At 44.1% G+C, this 8,633-nt stretch overlaps 1 pseudogene across 1 annotated transcript; it reads left to right on the plus strand.

The window, feature by feature from the left end:
* The first annotated feature begins 8,287 nt into the window (after positions 1–8,287).
* On the plus strand, positions 8,288–8,633 carry LOC309873287 (putative protein BRICK1 pseudogene; annotated as a pseudogene). Its single transcript has one exon. The product of its transcript is annotated as a putative protein BRICK1 pseudogene (transcript).

Below are 8,633 nucleotides of genomic sequence, written 5' to 3' on the forward strand. Positions count from 1 at the left end.
GTCCAGTTTGCCTTTTTGGTACCATGGTGTCATGCACTGCTCTGAAAAAGGAAGGGTGGGGCTCGGAGAAGGTTGGGAGGCCCAGGTGGGAGTCTGCAGCTCAGGAGGCAAAGTCTGGACCCACTGAGAGCCCCGAGGTTTCCTCCTCCACTCACGCACTCATTCATTCCTTCACTCAACACGAGCGTGCAGGGTGTGGCCCACTCTGTGCTAGAAGCTGGAGAGTTTGGAGCCCAAACAGATGCAGCCTCTTGCCTTCAAGATGCTTTGGCATAAAATATTAGAGGGTATTGGAGCCTCCAGGCTCACAGTGCTCACAGTGTGGGAGGGAGCAGAAGGGCTTGGGGATGGGCAGGGGATTCAACTTGACATTTTCCGGCACATGGGTTTGAAGTTCCAGAACATGAGTCTGTCTTCAGCCTGGTCCTGCAGGGAAGCAACTTCCCTTTGGGGCTCTGCATCTTCTCGCTGGAAATGATAACCACCTGCGTTATCTCTGATAGGACTTTCCGTGGATAAACCCTTTCACATCCCTTGTTCACTACAATAAAGCCTCTAGACAGGCATATTAGCACCATTTCACCAATGGAGAAACTGCGGATCTCAGGTAACAAGTGATTTGCCCCACACAGGTGGGCAACATACCCACATCAATGCATCTGAGTTCTGGGGGGTCCTCTCTGTTCCCAAAGCTGCTGAATCACCATCTCATATTGTCCCATTCCAGAGCACCTGAGAAGGTCAGACTTGGGCTGGGGCAGGATCCTCTTCCCCTCCAGGTCTACAAGCTAGAGAAGACCCCCAGCTTGAGTGTGGAATATAAAATATAACTAACTGGGTCAAGAGAAAAACTTTTCAAAAATGCTATTTTCCTCCAAACTTGAGTGCCCAATGGCCACAGGGTGTGGTGGCAGGCGGGAGAATGAAAAAAGAGACAGACCTGGATTCAAATCCCACCTCCAACAATTTTTTGCTGAGTGAGACCTGAGCCTCGGTTTCTTCACAGGTAAAACGGGACTGAAGGAAAAGGTGTAAACTTCTCAAAGATGTTGCTAGAACTCGACTGGGTCTTTATAAGCTGAGGAGTGCAAAACAGACTTAGCTTATTAAAGTGAGTTAGAAAGCACTGGTGACCATCGAGTCTCAGAGAAGTTTCTTTCTCAAGGAGAGGAAGGACACTCCAGTCGTCCTCTAGTGAAATACTGGGCTGGACTCCAGGAGCTGAGGTCATGACACTGAGAATCCCCTAAATTTCCTCTCATTCCAAATCCTCCAGCCCCAGGATCATGCCCTTGAGAGGGTCCCACAGGAAGGAAGACATTCCAGGGACCTGTCATCCCTTTTGCACCTTGGATTTATCCTTGGGAGAAACAGGAAAGGCGAAGTCTCGCCCTCTGCCTTCCTGTGCAACTGTCCTCCCACTCGGGCAGAAGAACTGAACTGTAAGCCCCAGGACCTGGTCTTAGCTTCCCTCCCCTGAGGCACCATGCACAGACAGGGCTGAGTTCATAGCAGGCACACGAGTAATATTTGACTGAGAGGACCATTGCTGAAGAGCAGTCCAAGGCTTTGAGTAGAAAGTCACCAATTCCTACCCCAAAAACTTGTTCCTGAGTTCCCCAGAAGGCAAAAGGTTGTAACTCTCAGCTTCAAATTTTAAGTGAACATAAGCTCAAGACACACACTAGAGTCCCATCTAAAAACCTCCCTGGTGGTCATCAAAAAGGAAAGAAAAATCTGAGAAGCTGTAAACAGTCGGAGGATCCTAAAAAAATTACAGTGAGATACGCAGTGTTATTCTGGATGGGATCCCGGGACAGAAAAAGACAGAGGTTAAAAAGAGAGAGAGAGGGAGGGATCCTAATAAATTATGGACTCTAGTTAATAATAATGTATCAGTATTGTCTCATTCATTGTGACAAGTGTAACAATAAGTGTAAGATGTTAATAATGGCAGAAATAATAGGCATGGAGTATATTTAACTTTCCTATGACTCTGTATCTATGCTGAAATTAAAAGTTTTTTTAAAAGTAAAAATCAACTAAATGAAAATTTAAAAAATTAAATGTATGAGAAAAAAGAATCACCTTACTGGTGGTTTTCTTGGTGGCAGGCGATAGCGTTTTAATGAGGAGGCGCCCGGGAACATCCCGAACCAGAGGTCCCCGGGAGGCGCCAGCGCGGTCCAGCACAGAGAAAAAAAAATAGGAAAGCCAACTCCTCCCCCTGCTGGACAGAGAGGGATCTGTTTCTGTTCTCCCCAGCAAGGTCCCTGTGGCTCAGAGAATCCCAACTAGAAACAAATGGATGTACTGAGTCTGGGAGAGAGGAAAGGACTTGCACGATGGCTCTCCCGGAGTCACTGCAGAAGCCAGCTCTACCCTCAGCCAAGTCTCTTCCCACCAGTCCCAACTCTGGCCTGAGAGCAGAAGGTAGGAGAAAGGGCTCAAGTTTGGGGGTCAAAGACTGAGTTCAAGTGTTGACTCCGCAGCTTCGTTTTTCCATGTGATAAAAACTTGCAATACCTGTATGTGCCAGAAAATGTGCTGCGTGCTGGGGACACAGTGGTGCACAGGACAGACAAGGTCGCTGGACCCACAGAGCTCATGTTCTAGTTGTGGGGAGACATAACAAAAAATAAACAAGCAGTCTAAAGAGTACACAGAATGTACAATAAGGGAAAGCATCAGGGTCCCGTGGTAGAGAACCACAGCTCTAGTCTGGACACTCACCTAACTTAGAGTGGTGTCAGAAAAAAATTTTGTAGGGAGTTAACATTAGGGTGCCTGGCTGGCTCAGTCAGTGGTGTCTGCCTTCAGCTGAGGTTATGATCCCAGGGTCCTGGGATCAAGCCCCAGGTCAGGCTCCCTGCTCAGTGGGGAGTCTGTTTCTCCTTCTGCCTGCTGCTCCCCGCGCTTGTGCTCTCTTCCTTTCTCTCTCTAATAAATAAATAAAATCTCTCTTAAAAAAAAAAAAGGAAAATAAAACTTTTGTAAGGAGGTAACATTGGGGCACCCGTCTGGCTCAATCAGTAGAGCGTGTGACTTTTGATCTCAGGGTTGTGAGTTCAAACTCTCCATTGAGTGTAGAGATTACTTTTGAAAACTTTAAAAATATTTTAAAAAAATAAGGAGTTAACATCGGGCTATGACCTAAAAGGTGAGAAACAGAAATAAGAATGTTCCAGACCAAAGGAAGGCAAGAGAAGAGGTGTTTAAAAGAAAAGATGTGACCTGTTTAAGGAATAGCGAGGGCATCAGTGTGGCTAGGTCAAGGTCAGCAAAGGGAAAAGATTATCAAGGGTGTCGACTGGTAAGAAGCTCAGACTTGATTTCACATGGAATAGGAATCCATTGAGTACACTTGAGCAGGTGAATGACATGATATGATTACACGTTTAAGCATCCCTCTGGCTGTTGTGTGCGGAATGTAGAAACAACAGCTAGAATTACTAAAATCCCAGAGAGAAGAGAGCCTTTTCATGTGTGAGTTGACAGTCCCATCATCTTCTTCCCTGGAGAAATGTTCCTATTCTGGGTGCAGGCTGATTGGTTTAGTCCTCACAGAGGGAATCCACTGGTAGTGAGTTTTGGGGTGGCCAGCAGGGGCTGGTGTAATGGATTGGAAATTAGAGGATTCCCCAAATGCATGGTTTGTTTTCCCCCATAGAATAGTTGCTATATTCCAGACTGGGGTGTGGAAAGACTGAGTGACTGAGAGGAAAGCTAAAAGAAAAAAAATCCCCCCTAGTCTCATGGTGCTAAAGACAAAAGACGCTTAAGAAGCAGAGAGCCTGTCCGAACACATGGTCAGTCTCCCCATCAAGACAATTGCCAGATTCCAAACCTGCATGGGAAGGAATGCTAAGCTCAAATTCCCTGAGGGGCAGAATGGAATTCCCCCTAGTCTTTCAGAGCTGAAGAAAAATGGCCCTTTCACACTGCAAAAGCACTTCAATGGCAGAAGAATAGTTTTTTCAACAAATGGTACAAGTTAGATATCCTTGGGGTGGGGGTGGATGAGGGAGGGAAGAATATTAATCTAAGCCTGACATCTTTTACAAAAATTAATTCAACAAAACAAAAACAAAAATTAACTCAAAATGGGTCACAGATTTAAATGTAAAACATAATTATACTGTGGATATGGTTTAAGAGGACATGGCCATTAAAAAAAAAAGTTTTTATGGTGCAGACAGAGAGTTAAACAAAACAAAACAATATAACAACTATAAAATATAAAACTTGTAGAAGAAGGGACACCTGGGTGGCTCAGTGGGTTAAGCCTCTGCCTTTGGCTTAGGTCCTGATCCCAGGGTCCTGGGATCAAGCCCCGAATCAGGCTCTCTGCTCAGCAGGGAACCTGCTTCCCTCCCCCCCTCTCTGCCCGCCTCTCTGCCTACTTGTGATCTCCGTCTGTCAAATATATAAATGAAATCTTTAAAAAAATGTTTTTTTAAAAAAGTTGTAGAAGAAAACACAAAAGAAAATCCTAGGTACTTAGGTACTAGGGGCTGGGTGAAGAGTTCTTAGTTGTGACACAAACAGCAAGATCCATCAAAGAAAAAATTTTTGAAAAATCGGCTTCATTGAAATTCAAAAGTTTTCTCTGTGAAAGATCTTGTTCAGAGGATAAAATGACAAGCTACTCAGTGGGAGAGAATATTTTCAAACCACATAACTGACAAAAGACTCCTACCTAAAACTCTTGAGACACACAGTAAAACAAAACAAAACAAAACAACAACAACAACAAAAACAATCTATGAGAAAACAGACAAAAGACATGAAGACACATCTCACCAAAGAACATATATGTATAATATATATATGCATAAGCCCATGAAAAGATACTCAACAATACTAACCACTAGGAAAACATAAATTAAGAGCACAATGAGATACACTAACCGCCTATCAGAATGACCAAAGACGAACGATGACGATGGTAACATGAGGTACTGGTGAGAATGTGCAGAAACTGGATCTCTCCCGTGTTGCTGCTTGGCATGTGACATGATACAGTTACTCTGAAAAGAAATTTTGCCATTTCTTAAAACACTAAACATACACTTACTATACAACTCAACAATTGTGCTCTTTGACATTTGTCTGGAGGAATGAAAATTCTGGTCTTTCAGGCATGATCCTAAGAGCTTTGTTTGTGATAATAAAAAAGTGGAAACAACAAAATGCCTTCAACAGACGGATGATGGACAGGCTGGTACATCCATGCGTGGGGATTCTATTTAGCGATAAAAAGGAATGAGCTACTGATACACGATGACTTAGATGGATCTTAAAGACATTATGCCAAGGGGCGCCTGGCTGGCTCAGTTGGTGGAGCATGTGACTCGATCTTGGGGTTGTGAGTTCAAGCCCTACATTAGGTGTAGAGATTACTTAAAATCTTTTTTGGAAAAAAAAAAGGCATTCCATTTACTATAGCACCAAGAAACATAAGATACCTGGGAATAAACCTAACCAAAGAGGTAAGGAATTTGTACTCGAGGAACTACAGAACATTCATGAAAGAAATTGAAGAATAAGACACAAAAAGATGGAAGACCACTCCATGCTCTTAGATCAGAAGAATAAACACTGTTAAAATGTCTATATTGCCTAGAGCAATCTATACTTTTAATGCCATTCCAATGAAAATTCCACCGGTATTTTTCAAAGAGCTGGAGCAAATAATCCTAAAATTTGTATGGAATCAGAAGAGACCCCGAATTGCTAAGGAAATGTTGAAAAAGAAAAACAAAACTGGCAGCATCACACTACCTGATTTCAAGCTTTACTACAAAGTTGTGATCACCAAGACAGCATGGTACTGGCATAAAAACAGACACATAGGCCAGTGGAACACAGTAGAGAGCCCAGATATGGACCCTCAACTCTATGGTCAAATAATCTTCGACAAAGCAGGAAAAAATATACAGTGGAAAAAAAGACAGTCTCTGCAATAAATGGTGCTTGGAAAATTGGACAGCTATATGCAGAAGAATGAACCTCAACCATTCTCTTACACCATACACAAAGATAAACTCAAAATGGATAAAAGACCTCAACGTGAGACAGGAATCCATCAGAATCCTAGAGGAGAACATAGGCAGTAACCTCTTTGAGATCAGTCACAGCAACTTCTTTCAAGATATGTCTCCAAAGGCAAAGGAAACAAAAGCAAAAATGAACTTTTGGGACTTCATCAAGATCAAAAGCTTCTGCACAGCAAAGGAAACAGTCAACAAAACAAAAAGGCAACCCACGGAATGGGAGAAGATATTTGCAAATGACAGTACAGACAAAAGGCTGATATCCAGGATCTATAAAGAACTTCTCAAACTCAACACACACAAAACAGATAACCATGTCAAAAAATGTGCAGAAGACATGAACAGACACTTCTCCAATGAAGACATACAAATGGCTAAAGACACATGAAAAAATGTTCATCATCACTAGCCATCAGGGAGATTCAAATTAAAACCACATTGAGATACCACCTTACACCAGTTAGAACGGCCAAAATTAGCAAGACAGGAAACAACATGTGTTGGAGAGGATGTGGAAAAAGGGGAACCCTCTTACACTGTTGGTGGGAATGCAAGTTGGTGCAGCCACTTTGGAGAACAGTGTGGAGATTCCTTAAGAATTTAAAAGTAGAGCTTCCCTATGACCCTGCAATTGCACTACTGGGTATTTACCCCAAAGATACAGATGTAGTGGGGCGCCTGGGTGGCTCAGTGGGTTAAGCCGCTGCCTTCGGCTCTGGGTCATGATCTCAGAGTCCCAGGATCGAGTCCCGCATCGGGCTCTCTGCTCAGCGGGGAGCCTGCTTCCTCCTCTCTCTCTCTCTCTGCCTCTCTGCCTACTTGTGATCTCTGTCTGTCAAATAAATAAATAAAATATTAAAAAAAAAGATACAGATGTAGTGAAAAGAAGGGCCATCTGTACCCCAATGTTCATAGCAACAATGGCCATGGTCGCCAAACTGTGGAAAGAACCAAGATGTCCTTCAACAGATGAATGGATAAAGATGTGGACTATATACACTATGGAGTATTATGCCTCCATCAGAAAGGATGAATACCCAACTTTTGTAGCAACATGGACGGGACTGGAGGAGATTATGCTGAGTGAAATAAGTCAAGCCGAGAGAGTCAATTATCATATGGTTTCACTTATTTGTGGAGCATAACAAATAACACGGAGGACATGGGGAGATGGAGAAGAGAAGGGAATTGAGGGAAATGGACCATGAGAGACTATGGACTCTGAAAAACAATCTGAGGGTTTTGAAGGGGCGGGGGGGGGGAGGTTGGGGGAGCCCGGTGGTAGGTATTGTGGAGGGCACGGATTGCATGGAGCACTGGGTGTGGTGCATAAACAATGAATTCTGTTACACTGAAAAGAAATTAAATTTTAAAAAGGCATTATGTTGAGTGAGAAGAAAGATAATCTCAAAAGGACACATACTGTATGAATCCGTTTACATAACGTTCTAGAAATGAGAACAAAGACCTCTCTCACACAGAGGTGGGAGGTGGAGAACAGATTGGTGGCTGCAAGGACCAGGGCTAGCAGGGGGGCGGGTGGGTCTGACAACAAAGATGAGAAAGCAACCAAGATGGGAACTATGGGGTCTTTTATAACCGAATCTTGGAAGTGACATAACATTACTTCTGCCGTAGTCTACTGGTGACATAGGCCAACCCTGGAGCAATGTGGATGGGCGTTAATGACCAAAAGGTGAGAATCTTTGGGGACAGTTTTGGAGGGTGGCTTACCACACCGGGGTCCTGGGATCGAGCCCCGAATCAGGCTCCCTGCTCAGCAGGAAGCCTGCTTCTCCCTCTCCCACTCCCTCCACTTGTGTCCCCTCTCTGTTTCTCTCTGTCAAATAAATAAATAAAATCTTAAAAAAAATAGACATAAAAAATAAAATAAAACATAGGCATAGAAAAAATTTGAGATGCCTGGATGGCTCTATAGGTTAAGCATCTGCCTTCGGCTCAGGTCATGAGCCCAATGCAGGGCTCGATCCCAGGACTCTGGGATCACATCCTCAGCCAGAGGCAGACGCTCGACCAACTGAGCCAGCCAGGTCCCCCTAAATAGTTGCCAACTCAAAAGCAAAAAGAGACTGAGAGGACCTGGCTGGCTCAGCCAGTAGAGCAACTGTGGATCTTACGGTTCTGAATTTGAGCCCCAGGAGTTTACTTAATAAAAAAATAAATAATTTTAAAAAACAAGTAAAAGCAGGGTTCGTCGTCAGGCGGCAACCATGGCGGGTCAAGAGGATCCGGTGTAGCGGGAGATTCACCAGGACTGGGCGAACCGAGAATACATTGAGGTCATCACCAGCAGCATCAAGAAAATCGCGGACTTTCTCAACTCATTCGATATGTCTTGTCGTTCAAGACTCGCAACACTAAACGAGAAATTGACAGCCCTCGAACGGAGAATAGAGTACATTGAAGCGCGGGTGACAAAAGGTGAGACCCTCACCTAGAGCTACGCCATGCTGCTGCTGGGAAGTTGCTTCCTGGAACGCAGGCCGACGTGGGAAAGGCCCCAGCAGCCTCAGCTCCTTCCTCTCTCCTTAAAGAGCAACAGGGCTTATTCTTGTT

This window comes from Mustela nivalis, assembly GCF_964662115.1.
Source record: "Mustela nivalis genome assembly, chromosome: 9".
In the NCBI taxonomy this organism is placed as follows: Eukaryota; Metazoa; Chordata; class Mammalia; order Carnivora; family Mustelidae; genus Mustela; species Mustela nivalis.